This window comes from Notamacropus eugenii, chromosome 2, assembly GCF_028372415.1.
Source record: "Notamacropus eugenii isolate mMacEug1 chromosome 2, mMacEug1.pri_v2, whole genome shotgun sequence".
Taxonomy (NCBI): domain Eukaryota; kingdom Metazoa; phylum Chordata; class Mammalia; order Diprotodontia; family Macropodidae; genus Notamacropus; species Notamacropus eugenii.
Genome location: NC_092873.1, coordinates 515,541,090 through 515,558,963, shown reverse-complemented (window position 1 = coordinate 515,558,963; position 17,874 = coordinate 515,541,090). Strand labels below are relative to the sequence as shown.

The following is a 17,874-nucleotide window of genomic DNA, read 5'->3' as shown; positions in this document are numbered from 1 at the left end:
CATGAGTGGGACATACTCAGTTTTCCCCTTGCTCCTGAAATACTTAGTGCCTTCTTGGGGAGACAGTTTCAAGGGGCTGGGGTAGGGGGAAAGCAGCATGTGAGAGAGATGGCAGTGTGTGAGTAAGCTTGGTCCAGAGGACGAGAGAGAGAGAGAGAGAGAGAGAGAGAGAGAGAGAGAGAGAGAGAGAGAGAGAGAGAGAGAGAGAGAGATAAATGAACATCTCTCCTGCGCCTGTAAAGCCTACAGTGGATATATAAGGACATTCATTCCCATCCTGCCATCCCACTGTGTCAATTGGCCCAGGGTCCCATGATTGAAGCAAAGCCAAAGACCAGCGTAGCTCAGGAGGGACCACCACCTTCTATGAATGACTCTCACTTGATCTCATCAGCTCCCATGGCTTTATAATTATTACCACTCAGCAGACCTTGATCTCTCCCACAGAAGATGCTCTCCTTCCATACATCGGAACTGGCTGTTTCCCATGCCTGGAATACTCTCCCTCCCAACATTCCTCAGTTCTTACTAGAATTCCAGCCCTACATCTCCAACTGTCTAGTAGATATTTCAAAATAGGCATCTCAAAATATTTCAAAATAGGCATTTCAAATGCAACATGTCCAAAAAAGAACTCATTATCTTTCCCCAAAGGCTCCTCCCCTCTTCTGAATTCCCCTATTATTGCTGAGGTTACTAATATTATTCCAATCACCTAAATTCTCAACTTTAGCATCATTTGGGATTACATTCTCTTGACTGACCCACATAGCTAATTAATCACTAAATCTTGTCATTTCTTGTTCTACAATCTCTCTCATATATGTCCCCTTCTCTCTACTCACATGACTTTCATTTGGTCCTTTATTACCTCTCACCTGGCCTATTTCAATGGCCTGACCATTGGACTTGTTACCCCCAGCTATAGCTCATCTCCTCTCAACTGACAAAGTGATTGTTCTGGAGTTTGCATCTGACCATGTCACCCTCTACTCAATCAACTAAGTGGATCTCTGTTATTTCCAGTATTAATTGTTAATTCTTCTTTTAGGCATTTAAAGCTCTCTACAACCTAGCCACAATTCTCTTACATTGTATTCTTCTACTTGCATACTATGACAGAGCCATACTGGTCTCCTTGCTGTTCTTCACACAAGACACTCCATCTACCACCTCTATGTCTTTGCCTCTCTTCTTACCTCTTCCTATTAGAATCCCTAGTTCCTTTCAGCTATAGTCAGCTCAAGGGCCATCTTCTATATATTTATTGATATTTGTTTTATCTTATTTGATCATCACAACAATTCTGGGAAGCAGGTGTCATTACCCCCATTTTACAGATGATGAAACTGAGGCAGACAGGTTAAATGACTTGCCCAGGGTCACACAGCCAATAAGTGTCTGAAGTCAGATTTGAATTCAGGTCTTCCTGACTTCAGATCAGGTGTTCTACCCACTAAGCTGCCAAGCAGACCTATCATTTTTCTTTTAAAAAAAGTTTTAATAACATAAAATGTCAGAATTAAGGAACCCTCCAGATTATAATGCCCACCATGATCATCATTTTATAAACCAGGTGACTAAAGCCTAGAGAAGCTGTTACCTATTGGACACCACAGTGCAAGCCAACAGCACAGCCAAGAACCCAGGCCTCCTGAATCTTCATCTAACCTTCTTTCTATTGCCCAACACTGTTGTCATGGTTGCTTAGAACAGGACAGATTTAGGACATCATTAAATCCCTTCTTGTCCTCCCTCCCTGTGAGGCTACCTGACCAGCGGCCAAGCTTTTCTTAGCTCTTTATCACAGCCCATAGCCACCAGAAAGAATCGGCCTTCCTTCTCCTCCTCTCCCCCCACAAAAAAAACTAAGGTTAAGAAAATCCTGTGAGCCAAGGCTCTTTGAGTGGGAGGCATCCCTCCATCACTCATGGGAAAAGCCCCAAAGCAGTCCCAGTCCTGAGCAATCCACTCTGTTTTGTTGCTATGAATGTTAGTAAGATGAGCCAATAAAAGGGACCTTAGAAGATTTACTAGTCCCTTGGTAGGGTGCTTCGGGCTGGGTGCCTGGAATAGGGGGCTGTAAATATCAGTTTTTAAGAGGAATTTTTGGGTGCAAGGTCAATTATACAGGACCAAGGATGGAGCAGAACAGAACAGGCCTGAGAGAGGAGAAAGTGGAACCAAGAAGCAGAAGAAGAAAAAGGAGATATTGAGTAGAAGTTAAAGAAAAAGCAAATAGGAACACCACCAGCTTTGTGAGTCTGGCACAAGGACTTTGTGAGTCCTTGCCTACTCATCTCACTGGAGTCTCAGAAAGACCCTGTGGGCTAATGTTATCTCCCTTTGACAAAGAAAGAAACTCATCTCAGAGAAGCTCAGAGACACTTAGAGCTTCAGTACCCCAGGAAGGCTATAAGTCTGGGCCTTCCCAGCTGAAATGCCAACTGTCTTTGAGCTAGTCCACACTGCCTCTTCAAATGCACCCAATGAGTCGTTTTGCATAAAGCACTTTGCAAACCTTAAAGCATTATAGAAATACTAGCCACCATCATCATCATTACATGACAATGTCTCCTTTCATCTATCTGTCCATTTCTGGTTGGCTCATTCTACCTGCTACTCACTAGGCTACCTAAATTTATGTTAAGGTTTAGTACAAGCTTCCCAGATATTGCCATCCATCAAATCATGGGAAAATGGACAGAAGAGGGCAGATGACCTTGGCTCAAAGTCCAATTCTGTTTCTATGAAAACTTGAGTCTCTAGTCCTCAGTTTCCTTTTCTGGAACTACAAAACAATGATAATATTGATGCTACCTTCTACCCTATTGGATGGCATCATGGACAGAGCACTGGGCCTGGAATCAGGAAGACTCATCTTCTTGAGTTCAAATCTGACCTCAGACTTATCCTAGCTGTGTGATCCTGGGCAAGTCATTTCACCCTGTTTGCCTGAGTTTCCTCATCTGTAAAATGAATTGGAAAAGGATATGGCAAACCTCTCCGATATTTTTGCCAAGAAAACCCCAAATGGGGTCATGAAGAGTCAGACATAACTAAAAGTATTGAACAACAACCTCACTCAGCTATATTCCATGAGGATCGTGGAATCCAAAGGGGAGAATAGACCTTAAAAAGAACCTACTTTTACTTCAGCTCTTGGTGGAAGGATGAAATCCTTCTGGGCTTCAGTTTCCATATCTGTAAAATGGAGACTATTATGGTCACAGAATGTTGGGGTTGAAAGAGACCTAAAAGATCTCATCTTCTTATACAGTAGAAAACTGAAGTTCGAGGAGTTGGATAAACTTGCCCAACTTCACAAAACAAATGAGAGGCTCCCCTCCCCTCCCTTAGATAATAGATGTCAAGCATTCAGTCCCACAAATCACCACACTAAGGCATTATGCAAAATAATCAGAGATTCTATTTAAATAGGGATTTTTTTCATGTCTCTTATCAGAGTTACCTAATACCCCAGAAAAGACTTATACTTTATCAGAAGAAAATGAGGCATGGGGAGATTACCTAAAGCCAAGAAGTTGGGGATCAAACCCAACAATTTTGATACCAGGTCAAGCAGCCCTCAAATCCTTTTCAGATTAAGAGCAAAGACAGATTCAAGGCCTTATGAGGGCAATCCACAAGCATTCATTAAAAGTCTACCATGTGCCAAGACCATGTTGCTAGGTGATGGGAATATGAGGGCAAAATGGGAGTCCTTGTGCTAAAAGGATTCATGGGAAAAGACCTTAAAATGCTGACACTTATAGGCAGAGATTCTGGGAGGTGAGGAAACCACTGGCAGGGAGATAATCACCTGGGGTCAGAAGCAGATCAGAAGCAGAAGGAGATGGGCTAAAGAAGAGCTCACCTGGGATGGTGTCATGAAGTGGAGAAGATGGAAGAGTGTCATGTGGGGGCTTCCTATTTTACCTATTTTTCCTTTTGTTTCAAACTCAACATGTTCAAAATACAACTTACTATCTTTCCCCCATAATCAACCCTTCTTCCTGATTTCCTTGTTTCTGTAGAGACCAGCACCATCCCTCCAATGCCCCAGGTTCAGAACCACCATATTACACTTGATGTCTCACTGTTACTCACCCCATGTCGCCAGTCATTGCTATCTTTCTTCTATAAAAACCATTTTGCCCTTTTTTCCCATAAAACTCCTGTGTGTTTTAGTAGTTGGACTCAAATATTTTTTTCTATTCTATAGTTCTTTTGAGTAGAATTTCTTGAGTTATTTCCTCCTACTGGGTTTTGTTGGCAACATACAGGTCATTATTGAAAGCCTTACAAGACCCAACCTTATAAAAATGATATAAAATGGCTTTCTGTCAGCACTGTCACCTTCAGGCACTCAAAGTGCCAACTCTCAAGGACATCTCGACCTCTTGCCTCCCACCCAGGGAGGCCATATGTAATTAACCACTTGTAGAGTGGGTTCCATTATGGTCAGAGTGGGGCTAAGCCTGTCAGTGTTTCCATTATAAGCTCCTGCTGTTGGGTTAGGGGGATGGGGGCAGCATCTATAAAATGTTGTCCCAGGGCAAAAGCAGCCAGGCAGAGAGAAGGCCCAGAGCTAATTAGTTTGTTTCAACAGTTGCTTTGTTTCCTTAACTGGGGAAACAAAATTAGGGCCAGATTTTTTTTAAAGTGGAGGTGGCTAGTTTAGTCCCAGAGCGTTGGAACTTGAGACTAGGCATGTGAAGGGGAGACAGAGCTCTGAGGGGCCTGTCTGAGGCCCCTGCCCTGCCTCTGCCCCTGCCCTGCCCCTGCCTACTTATAAAGCCCAGGGTAAATTCTATCTCCTTCAACTTTTCTTCAGTTCTTTGGCTCATTGCTCTCCTCATTACCCTACTGACTTCATATCAAGGGACTCCACGCAGTGCAGTAAGTAGAAAAGGTGTTTGATTTAGAGCCAGAGGCCCCAGGTGTGAATCCTGACTGACTGGCCAGCTGGGTGACCTTGAGTAGGTCTCATTTGACTTCTCGGTTTCGGTTCATTCCTCTGTAAAACTGAGGGAAGAGGGTGTCGGACAAGATGAAGTCTAAGGTGCTTCCCAGATCTAAATCTAGGATTAGATGATAGTAATTTGTGCTCATTCCACATCCTCTCAATTGATTGTCAGCTTGTGAAGTCAGGGTCTTTGTCATATTTTATCTCAGTATTCAATGCATAGTTGGGCAATGGGGCTGTCAGCAATTAAGTGACTTGCTCAGGATCACACAGATAGTAAATGTTTGTGACTGGTTTTGAACCCAGAGCCATTTGCCAATACATAGATATAGATGGACACTTCTCAAAATAAAAAAATTGAACAAATGCTATGGAGGAGAGAGGGAGAAAGGAGGAAAAGGAGAAGAGGAGAGGGAAGGAGAAGGGAGGAGAGGAGAGGAAAGGTGAGGAGAGGAAAGGTGAGGAGAGGAGAAGAGAGGAGAGAAGAGGAGACAGAAAAGAGAGGTAGAGAGAAAGAGGGAGAAAATTAGAGAGCAGCAGAAGAAATAGGGGTCTCATTAGCTAATCCAGAAAGAATCAACAGAAAAAAACAGGAAAAAAGAGAAAGGAGAAGCAGAGCTGGCTGTCACAGAGAACTAAGAGGCTGAGGATGGCTATGCACCCTCCAAGCATCTTGGAGCAGTAGGTTCAGGCTAAATTCACCTCTTCAATACCTAAAGGAAATTGCAAGAAAAACTCTGCCCGTTCCTCAACTTTCCCTCTGATCTATAAACGAACTTTATTACATAATCCACTGGCTTCTTTACTGAAATGTTTACGATAAGCTAAATTTGTCCTTAATCACAAAGAGGCCAGAGATTATCCAGGGATAAATATGAATTTAAACTCTGACCTTCTGCCTAAATGTTGGGAATTTTCCTAAATGGGGGCTCTGAGTTATTGTGATTATACTCTCAATTTTTTTTAATTTAATAGAAACTCCATAACTCAGTAGAGTCAGGGTCCATACCAAACTGAGGGGCCATTTTATTGTTCCTTGACTAAAACACTGTCAATTTTAACAATGTGTAGCTGCTTAAATATCTAGAGAGAAAGGGAGGAGGAAGGAGAGGCAGATGGTAATAGTGAGCCAAACACACTATTCACAGTGACCTGTCCCTGAATCCACCATACTCACTGGTGTTACAAACCCAAAGGCAAATGATAACTCCAGAAAACTGATGGTGATTCGTGCTTTCCACCTCTCTTTTCACAGATGTGAAGTATTTGAAGTACCAAACGTAATTGCAGACACAGTCAAGTGTGAATTTGTAGTTCATTTGTTACAAAGGAAGACTTCTTCCTGAGGGTTGGAAAGTTAGGGGAAGAAATGAGATGGGGGAATAGGAATTGTGATACTAATAAAAGGGAGAATGAAAGGAGTCAGTGAATCACTTCAGAAATGAAATAGAAGAAATCAGAAGGGAACACAGAGAAGCAGGACAATGTTGGAACTACCAAAGTTACATTTGAATTGCACCCCAAAAAATCCAATAAACTATATGTGTAAGAAAGGTCAACATGCTGTACATGACTGAAGTTTACAGCTTCACAAGTCCTGTTCTCTTTTTCTGTCTATATTGAAATATTTATTTTTTATGTTCATTAAATTCAAAAGAAAATGTTTTTAAATAATACCCCAAAGAGTTGGAAAGTGGTCTATCAGCGCTGAAAAATCTCTAGAACTGCTGTTTAAAGCAGAACCCTAACTATTTCCAGGTAGGCATGGCTGCCAGCCACTTATATGAATTCTACTCAGTCGTATGTAAGGATGGTTGTGGCCAATTTCACCTGGGACAGTCAGCTTCTCCACTGCCACGTCTTCAGTTTTGAAGATGTTGAGAAATAGGCACTAGGGTTTGTCCTCTTAATAAGGATCAGAACTTTCAGCCAAAGGGAAGAAATCCTAACGATGGAAATTCCAACATTGTGGCTTGGTGCAGATTTTCAGGATCATTAGAATACTCTGTGTCTATATCTTGGTTGGACATAGTTGTTTTCATGTCATCTCCCCCATCAGCCTGAGTTCCCTTAGAACGATGACTATAATTTTAGCACAGCGTCTGAAATATAGTAGATGCTTAATTAATTCTACTTGATTGATTGACTGACTGTCTCTTCATTGGCTAAGGTTTTCTAGGAGATGTTCACCTCCTTTAACTGCCCTTAGGGACAATCTTGTATATAAGCAGGCACCTAACTGATCTTTATTGATTTGGATTCTGGAGCTCTTAGCTCATTGTGCTACACTCCAGCCCTCTGAAATACCCAGGAACTGAATGAAAATTCTGCCTACTACCTCAAAAATTAATACAAAGCTAGGGACATTAGGAGAGGCAGAGTATTAGTTCTGCTGTCCCCTGCCCTAGTCAGACCCCATCTAGAGCTTTCTGCTCCACTCCAGGGATCACACTTCAGGAAGGATATTGACAAGCTGTAGAGCATCCAGAAGAGTTTGATTAGAGTGGAAATAGATCTTGACACCACACCATACAAGCATCACTGAGGGTTCTAGAGATATTTAGCACAGAGGAGAGAAGACTTAAGCGGGGTGGAGTGGGAGAGGAGGGAGCATTACAGTTGTCTTCAAGTATTCAAAACCTGTCATGTGGAAGATGGATTGGACATGTTCTCTGGTCCCAGAGCCAAAGATTGTACATCAGCAATATCTCTTACATCTGTTCTCTTCTTTCTGCTCCCAATTCTACCACTTATTAAAGGCTTTTATAATCTCTCCCTTGCTCTACTGTAATGGCCTGCTAAGGGGTGTCCCTCCTGCCAGTCATTCACTTTTTCACTCTACAGCTGCCAAAAATGATGCTCTTGCAGGAAGGAGTCTGTATGCTAGCCATCCACGCCATTGTCCAAATTAACTGCTGATTCCCACTCTTACCCTCCAGATATCTGGAATGGAATGAGCAAGGCAGAAAGATTCTCCATTTGACCACAATCAAAATAATGGGTCCCAGGGAATCAAGTCAATGGATTGAAGAGGTGGGTTCCTGGAATGAAGAGAGTAGAATTTGATTCAAAATTGGCATATCCCTTGGGAAAGGAAGACTACTTCCACTGAACTTCAGATGTGGCTGACAACCATCAAAAAGCCAGCGCTGAGATCTTAGTAAGAAGCAGCACAATTAAGAGCCGACATCCTAACCAGAATGGGAGTAGTAGATCTCAGAAGGATCTGGTTTCTTCTTCAAACTCTCTCTATCTGCTTTAACAGAAGAGTAGGCTCCTCCAACCCTTTCTTCCTATTGTACTACAGCAACAAAGATGGTGCCTTCTGGACCTGCATCTTCCTTTCTCCTAGAGGACAGAACATCATGTAGGACTTTGACCCTTCACTTTCTCTGCGATCCATCATTATCTCTGTAAAAGGTAGACGTTCTACTCTTCTGGAGGACAGAAAGAGGAGCTGCCATCTTCCTTTCCTTTCCCTTCCCTTCCCTTCCCTTTCCTTCTCTTCTCTTCTTCTCTCTCTCTCTCTCTCTCTCTCTCTCTCTCTCTCTCTCTCTCTCTCTCTCTCTCTCTCTCTCTCTCTCTCTCTCCCTTCCTCTGTGCTAGAAGTTGGGAAGTCCGAGTGACTTCATATAAAGGTGTCCCTAACTAGATACTAGCCAAAGAATTTCATTGCCATCCTCCCTTCAGGAATGTTTAGTTGGTCAATGACCATGATAATTTAAAAGAAAACAATTTGGAGACGTTTCAGAACTCTGAGAAATGTAGTGACCAGTCATGATTAGGAAAGACTAATGAAGTATTCCTCCTACCCAGCTCCCTTCCTTCTTGATTCTCTTGTCCATCTCCATTTGGTTTCATCAGTGCGTGAAATCCTAGAGATATATTTATTTCTCTTTGACTTAAATTGTAAGCTGTTTGAGGGCAAGACTTCCATTGTTTTTCATCTCTGTATCTCCAGCTCCAGAAAAGGGCCTAATGTAGAGTAGGGGGTTAATAAATGTTTGTTGAACTAAAAGTCACTGAAAATGAATGACTTCTAAAATAGATGTCCTTCACCAAACTTACTGTGTTCCAATAACACTCACTCCCCCACCAATACTGCCCAGCTTGCAACTTTGAGAGCACACTCTCCAAGGGTCTCCGTAACTGATGGGGTGGAGACACTTGTGAGCCAATAGTGAGAACCATTTCAACCACGCAGAGACCCTTAAGTTGAATGGCCTTTCTTCCCTAGGATGCAAGAATAGAATTCCTATTTGCTCTGAGGAGTTAAGAGCATGACTTTGGAGACAGAGAACTTGGCTCCAAATGTGCTTCCCATTCTTACTAGCTATATCAGTTCTCTGTGCCTCAGTTCTCTCATTTGTCAAGTTGAGGGTTTAGTCTCCAAGGTGACTTCCAATTCATAATCTGGGATCTCAGTGCATCCCAGACCACTGCTCCTGGGATCCAACCCCCAAAACTTTGCAATCAAGCAAGCTAGATGTAAAGCCCCTGAGGGACGCAGCTCTTTAGGAGCTGGAATACAGACTCATCCAGGAGCTAAGCTACATTTGGAAGTGAAATGAACTTGGTTATGCCACTGCTAGGTAAAAATATTTTTTTTCTTTTTTTTAATTAAATTTATTTATTTAACTTTTAACATTAATTTTCACAAAATTGGGGGTTCCAATTTTTCTCCGCATTTCTCCCCTCCCTCCATCCCAAAAAGCTAAGCATTCTAATTGCTCCTATCACCGATCTCCCCTCTCTTCTAACAACCCTCCCTTCCCTTGTCCCCATCTTCTCTTTTGCTCTGTAGGGCCAAATAACTTTCTATATCCCATTACCTGTATTTCTTATTTCCTAGTAGCAACAACAATACTCAACAGTTGTTCCTCAAACTTTGACTTCCAATTTCTCTTCATCCCTCTCTCCCCACCCATTCCCTTTGGGAAGGCAAGCAATTCAATATAGGCCATATCTGTGTAGTTTTGCAAATGACTTCCATAATAGTTGTATTGTGTAAGACTAACTATATTTCCCTCCATCCTATCCTGCCCCCCATTGCTTTTATTCTCTCTTTCGATCCTGTCCCTCCCCAAGAGTGTTGACTTCAAGTTGATCCCTCCTCCCACTGCCCTCCTTTCTATCATCCCCCTCACTCTGCTTATCCCCTTCTCCCCCACTTTCCTGTATTGTAAGGTGGTTTTTCATATCAAAATGAGTGTGCATTTTATTCCTTCCTTTAGTGGAATGTGATGAGAGTAAGCTTCATGTTTTTCTCTCATCTATCCTCTTTTTCCCTCCACTGAAAAGTCTTTTGCTTACCTCTTTTATGAGAGATAATTTGCCCCATTCCATTACTCTCTATCTCCTCCCAATATATTTCTCTCTCACCCCTTAATTTCATTTTTTTAAGATATGATCTCATCCTATTCAATTCACTCTATGCTCTGTGTGTGTGTGTGTTTGTGTAATCCCACCAACTACCCAGATACTGAAAAGTTTCAAGAGTTACAAATATTGTCTTTCCATGTAGGAATGTAAACAGTTCAACTTTAGTAAGTCCCTCATGACTTCTTTTTGCTGTTTACCTTTTCATGCTTCTCTTCATTCTTGTGTTTGAAAGTCAAATTTTCTTTTCAGCTCTGGTCTTTTCATCAAGAATGCTTGAAAGTCCTCTATTTCATTAAAAGACCAATTTTTCCCCTGAAGTATTATACTCAGTTTTGCTGGGTAGGTGATTCTTGGCTTTAGTCCTAGTTCCTTTGACATCTGGAATATCATATTCCATACCCTTTGATCCCTTAATGTAGAAGCTGCTAGATCTTGTGTTATCCTGATTGTATTTCCACAATACTTGAATTGTTTATTTCTAACTGCTTGCAGTATTTTCTCCTTGACCTGGGAACTCTGGAATTTGGCCACAATGTTCCTAGGAGTTTCTCTTTTTGGATCTCTTTCAGGAGGGGATGTGTGGATTCTTTCAATATTTATTTTTTCCTCTGGTTCTAGAATATCAGGGCAGTTTTCCTTGATAATTTCATGAAAGATGATGTCTAGGCTCCTTTTTTGATCATGGCTTTCAGGTAGTCCCATAATTTTTAAATTATCTCTCCTGGATCTATTTTCCAGGTCAGTAGTTTCTCCAATGAGATATTTCACATTATCTTCCATTTTTTCATTCTTTTGGTTTTGTTTTGTGATTTATTGGTTTCTCACAAAGTCATTAGCCTCCATATGTTCCATTCTAATTTTGAAAGAATTATTTTCTTCAGTGAGCTTTTGGACCTCCTTTTCCATTTGGCTAATTCTGCTTTTTAAAGCATTCTTCTCCTCATTGGCTTTTTGAACCTCTTTTGCCAATTGAGTTAGCCTATTTTTCAAGGTGTTATTTTCTTCAGCATTTTTTGGAGTCTCCTTTGGCAAGGTATTGACCTGCTTTTCATGCTTTTCTTGCATCTCTCTCATTTCTCTTCCCAGTTTTTCCTCCACCTCTCTAACTTGATTTTCAAAATCCTTTTTGAGCTCTTTCATGACCTGCGCCCAATGAATATTTATTTTGGATGTTTGGGATACAGAAGCCTTGACTTTTATATCTTTTCCTGATGGTAAGCATTGTTCTTCCTCATCTGAAAGGATGGGAGGAGATATCTGTTCACCAAGAAAGTAACCTTCTATGGTCTTATTTTTTTTCTCTTTTTGGGGCATTTTCCCAACCAGTTACTTGACTTTTGGGTCCTTTGTCAAGAGTAGGATATACTCTGGGAATCTGTGAGATCTCAGTTCCTTCAAGGTGGCACGATCAAGCTTGTACTGATCTGGATGCAGAGAGGGATTTTTGTGCCCAGAATCTTAGCAGATACCTCTCCACAGCCACTTGGCCTCCAGTTCCGCCAAGTCAACACTGGGGGCTGATTTTCAGATAAGCTGGTTGGGCAGGGCTGCCATTCAGTGTGAGACAAAGACCAGCTCAGCCAGGGCCTCCACCCAGGGCTGAGGTAAGACTCAGCTCTTCAATGCCCCGACGGGTTTTTACACTCCAACAATGGCGTAGTCTGTATGGGTTGCTGTGCAACCCCTGTGGCTGCTGCCTGTTGCCAGAGCTATGGGAAGGCCCTTCTCCCTTCCTGGCCAGCTGATAAAACCCTGTCACTGACCTTTGGTGCCTGTGGGCCTGCTGCCGCAACTGGAAATTCCACCCCTGAGGTGTAGTCTCCTCAAGCCAAGCAGCCAAGGCTGGGCTGGGCTCTGTGCTGGGCTCCACATCCGGTGCAACTGATGTTTCTGTGGGCCTTTTAGGTCACTGTGGGCTGGAAATCTCCTCCACTCTGTTGTTCTTCACTCTGATGCTCCAGAATTTGTTGAGAGTCCCTCTCTACAGGTATTTTATGGGAGACCCTGCGTAAGTGTGTCTTTCTAGTCCACCATCTTGGCTCCTCCCCCTAGGTAAAAATAATTTTAAATTTGAGTAATGTGTTTAGAGAGTAGAGGGATGCTTGTACTCCTTTTCCCACTTTGTCCTAACAGTACATATACCTTTGTAAAGACTATGAGTGCTAACTGCTTAAAAGGAACTAATCACTCACTGGCACTTAACAGTGAGTAAAACACTCTAGAACAGAGAACTAAGCCAATAACACTAGAGAAAGATACCCCCAAGCCCTCAAAGCTACCCTGAAATCCTGGAGAAGAAGTGTAGCCACCTTGGATTTGGGAACCCAACCTCCTAGTATGTGTTAGATCAGTCTTGTTACACTGGTGATTTTCAGTCCATGTAGCTTTCCCAGAAGACTATTGATGTTAAAAAGAAGATGAACGTTTTGAAATACTATATTATTATAATGACCAAACCCAACTGTTGTAGAGGCTACAAAAATGCATCTTCCTCCCTTCTTTGCCAAGGTGGGAACTATGGATGTGGAATGTTGCACATTACTGTCAGACACATAGGATGTCTTTGTTTAGTTTTTAACTCCTTTAATTCTTTTTCTTTTTTAATCTTTGTAACAAGGGGTGGCTTTTTGGGTATGGTCTGCAATGTTTGATCCAATTGACCTTCTCTCTGTTCTTCATATAGGACTCCATTTCCTGTTTCCGTGCCCTTGTATTAACTATCCACCATACCTGCATGTGTGCCCTCTTCCCCTCCAAGTGTCATTTTATACGTGGTTGCCTAATTGTTAGTGTCTTCCCTCACTATTAGGTTGTGCTTATCATCTTTTTTCTATGTATCTTTACATAGGTGCATGTTATCTCCCTTTATAGAATGTAATCTCCTTGAGAGTAGAGTTTGTTTCATTCTTTGTATTCATATTTCCAGCAACTCACATGGGGCTTGACACATAGTGGGTCTATTAAAATTCTCATTGACAGATTGATTGCATAGGAAAGAGAAAAAGGAATAGATTCAATGTACAATCTAAAAACAACAATAATGTCACTAAAATATTTAAATGTTTTTAAAATCTAATTTTGAAAAAGATGAGATTTCAAGAGATCATTTGGGAATGTGGGGAAGTCTTGTGCAATATTGCAAATATAGCCCAGTCCCTTCTCTTTCTCCTGTCCAACTCTGAGCCCCACTCACCATCCACCTGCAGGGACTTGCAAAGAATATTAAATTTAAAGGCCATAGGTGGAATTTTGTGTCCAGTTCCGCAAAGCAAAGATTAAATTCAGCAGGAATAAATGTAAAATCTTACACTTGACTTCCAAAAATTCACTGCCAAAGTACCAAGTGGGAGAGGTGTGAATAGAAAACAGATGATGTGAATAAGATCTGAGAGTTTTCATGGAAAACAAGCTCAGTAGGAAACAGCTGATAGATAATAGGGCAGGGGGGAAACAGTGTGATTCTAGGTATCATTCATGGAGATAGAGTGTGCTGAAGGAGGGAGGAGACAGTCACATTGTGCCCTGGCCTAGGAAAACAAAGTCTATAGAATTCTGTTTTAGTCTTTGTATAATAGTTCAGGTAGGATACAGACCAGATGAAAGGGGCCAAGAAGATGATGAGGATGATGATGAGGACGACGATGATGATGGTGGTGGTAGTGATGTTGGTGATGAAGATAATGAAGGGAAAAGTGAGGGACAAGTCATATAGGTATCATTTGCAGGATCTGGAGTACTAGACATGAAGGCAAGAGATGTATGGGTTCAATTCTAGGTCTGAAATGTCTAAGTCAGGTGACCATGAGCAAAACAAATGTTCTCCGAGCATCGGATTTTATGTGTATACATAATAGTGTATATATGTATATATATATATATATATATATATATATATATATATATATATATATATATATATATATATATGTATATTATATACATTATCAATTACTAGTGTTCTTCCTATTAACAATAAGCCAGTAGACACAATTAGGTCATGGCAAAGATGTAAGAGTATAGTAAAGTTCATGACATAATAAAAAAGTAACTTGAAAATTTCCCCCCTAAACCTGGGATTCACGTTCCCCCTAATACATGTAGCATCTATGGGAAGATTTAGCATAAACTTATATTACACTGATAGTGAAGGACATAGGCAGACAGACAGACAGACAGACAGATAGATAGATAGATTGATTGATTGATTGATTGATTGATAGAGGTAGCACATGTGGCCAAGGCAACTGACAATCCTAGAACTGTGGAGCCTCAATGATCTTTCTCTTCACTAGAGCCCCACAAATCTGTTGTGTATTAAACCAAGGTCTCAGAGTTCCCTTTACTCCATAGCTCTCTGTTGGGTCCATGGCCTCTTTTCTGCTACCAGAAGTCTCACTCATTAAAGCTACTTTCTTCTTCCAGTGACTGACTCTCTGGATCCATGTTTGTTTAGATATATACGTCTCTGCCCTCTTAACGATTCCTCCTAAACTTTCTCAATCTGACTCAAACTGCTGGTTGTCTCCCTCTAGGCAAGTCTTCGGGTGAGAGGGAGGAAGGAGAAATCTCTTCATCTCCCCAAAAGTAACTGCCTCTCAGGGGCTGGCTTCTTTCTAATTTCCAACTGTCTCCAGGGATCAGTTATGTAGGTAATTGCCATGGTGTGCCCAATTTGTGCTTGTCCAAAGGTGTTGCTCCCTTCTGACTCACTTAAAGGAAGTGTTTGTACCTCATAAAGGGATCATTTGGCCCAATCATATTTTTACAATTAATTTACTACTTCCTCATCAGTGTTTTTTCTATTAGATCCTGGGTTTTCAAGGACCAATTCATTATATATAAATATTATAAATGAATACACTTGAAAACTTTATACACATATATATATGTACATATGTGTGTATCTATATATCTATATCTCTATCTATCTACCTGTACCTATATTTGTCTATCTCTGTGTGTGTATAAATTCCATAAGTATTTGAAGATCTTCAATGACCCCCCCAGGCACTGGATGGCAGAACAGATCAGGACACGAGACCCTTTCACAATCTCCAAGCAAGATCTTACCAGAATTTCCCTTTCTCCCAACCTCTCTCCCAAAGACTCTGTCTTTTCTCATTCCTGCTTGGATGCTGATCTCACTCCCCTTCCATCTCCGCAGTTGGAAACCCAGAGCATCTGCTCCACTCCGACCCTTGGACCTCCTTCCTCTTTCCAGCAGTCATGGGCTCAGATCCTTCTAGCTCCTGGGATATAGGGTAGACACAACAGCTCACACTTCTTCATTGACTAGGGAATCATCAACTACAATACTCCCAATAAAATGGGCCCATTAGGCCTTAACATTTGCCCTGACACTGTGCCCTCCAGACACCAGAGCAATGACTCAGAGGAGACTGGCACCAGAAACTGCTAAAGTACAACTGTATGTTACAACAAAGAACAGTGATTTACTCATCAAAAGAGTCAGTGATTTGGATTGGGAGGCATCCAGTAACATTCCCTTAGGCCAAGCGGCCCCATCCCTGCACCCTTCATCACTGACTTCCACTGCTGAACTTGTTTTGCCAGGACATGGGGATCCCATGTTCAGTCCCAACAATATCTCTGTCTTCTAGCTCCACTGTCCTCTAAGGACCTGTGGGTCTTGCCATCCACCCTGCAAAGAAACTCTTCTCTTCTTTTCTCTCCAGATTAGAATGTGAGGTCCTTAAGAGCAGGATCTATCTGGCCTTTATATTTTGATGTGTAGTGATTAGAACAGTGCTTGAAAAACAGTGGGCATTCAATACAGGCTTTTTTCATTCATTAGACTTGTTCAGAATTGGAAACAATGGGGAAGAGGGGAGAGACAGATTCAGGCTCTATATAAAGGAAAGGTCTCTAGCAATTACATTTATCCAAAAGAGGAATAGGCCCCAGAGAGAGGTAACTGAGTAAAAGCTAGATAAATTAGATGATATGGTAAAGAGTACTGGCCTTGGATTCAGGAAGGCAAGTTGAAATGCTGCCTCAGACCCTACCAGCTTTTGGGACTGCAGTTTGCTCATCTGTAAAATGAGAATAATGATAGCCCCTAGCTCCTGGGGTTGTTGTAAGGATTCAATGAGATAGTATAAATAAAGTTCTTTGCAAATCTTAAAGTGCTTTATAAATGTTTACTATTATTATTTCTGTTGCTGTTACTATTGTCAGACACTGAAGCAGGTATTCCTGCTGAGAGCCAGGTTGGATTAAGTGACTTCTGAGGGTCCTTCCAACTTTGAAACTGTGTGATTCTGGGATTCAACCTCAAGGTGGACCTCAGTGTCCCCATTTGTGATACAGCAACCAAGAAAGATAATGTGATCTTGTATTGACTGGACAAGAGAAGAATAACTTTTAGGGACCAGGAAGTGAGAGTACCCCAGCACTCTGTCCTGGTCTTGGCACTACCAGAGTAGTGTTCTTTCAGTTCTGTGAGACATCGTTTAAGAAGACAGTGGATGAGATAGAGAGAGCCCAGAAGAGGGTCATCAGAATTGAGAAGAGCATCCAAAGCAGGTCATGTGAGGATCAGTTAAAAGAGCTGAGCATGTTGGGCCTGGAGAAGCGGAAGCTCAGTGGGGAATGATGGCTGTCTCCAAGAACATGGAGACAGAACTAGATGTATTCTGTTTGTCCCAAGATGACAGAGATGGGAAAATTGGGGAAAATCTGAAAAGAGTCTAATTGAGGCAGGACATCATGAAGAACTTCCAAATAGGTAGAGCTGTCCTGGAGTGGGAGAACCTTCCTTGAGAGGTGGTGGGCTCCCTTCCATTTGTTGTGTGTACAGAGGCTGAACAATCACCTGTTAGAAACAAGTCCACCAACAAGCATTTACTGTTTTTTAGTTGTGTTCAGTCATGTCCAACTGAAAATTCCTTCTCCAGCTTTCTTGACCAAGATACTGAAGTGGGTTACTATTTCCTTCTCCAGTTCGTTTTACAAATAGGACAACTGAGGCAAACAAGGTTATATGACATGGCCAGGGTCACACAACTAGTAAGTGTCTGAGGCTAAATTTGACCTCAGATCTTCCTGACTCCAGGCCCAGTGCCCAAGCACTTATTAAGCACTTTCTATGTGCCAAGCACTGGAAATACAAATCCAAGCAGAAAGAAAGATAGTCCCTTCTCTCAAGCAGCTTGTGTTCCAATTGTAAAGATAACACATAAACAGAGCTGAAAAAAGGAGGAGGGATTAGAATGCCATACAAGCATGACGGAAAAAGTCCAGAATATAGCTTGGAAAGTCATAATATATGGGCCATGAGAAAACAGGCATGTTGACCTATTATTGGTGATGCTGTGAATTGGCTGAACCATTGTGGAAAGCAGTTTGGAACTACTCTCCAAAAGTTATTAAACTGTGCTTTCCCTTTTACCCAGTGATATCACTCCTAGGTCTATATGTCAAAGGTATTAAAAGACAAACAAAACATATTTACAAAATATTTATAGTAGAATTTTTGTGGTGACAAAGAAATAGAGACTAAA

At 41.6% G+C, this 17,874-nt stretch overlaps 1 long non-coding RNA gene across 2 annotated transcripts in view; it reads right to left on the bottom strand.

The window, feature by feature from the left end:
* LOC140530204 (uncharacterized) overlaps positions 1 to 17,874 on the bottom strand; it is a 67,023-nt gene that overhangs the window by 32,588 nt on the left and 16,561 nt on the right. The window contains exon 1 of one of the 2 annotated variants that reach the window (XR_011975844.1): positions 382 to 574. The exons of the other annotated variant lie outside the window; for it this stretch is intronic. This is a non-coding gene — a long non-coding RNA (uncharacterized lncRNA). Of the gene's footprint in view, positions 1 to 381; positions 575 to 17,874 lie in introns of those variants that run through there. 2 annotated transcript variants of the gene reach the window in all.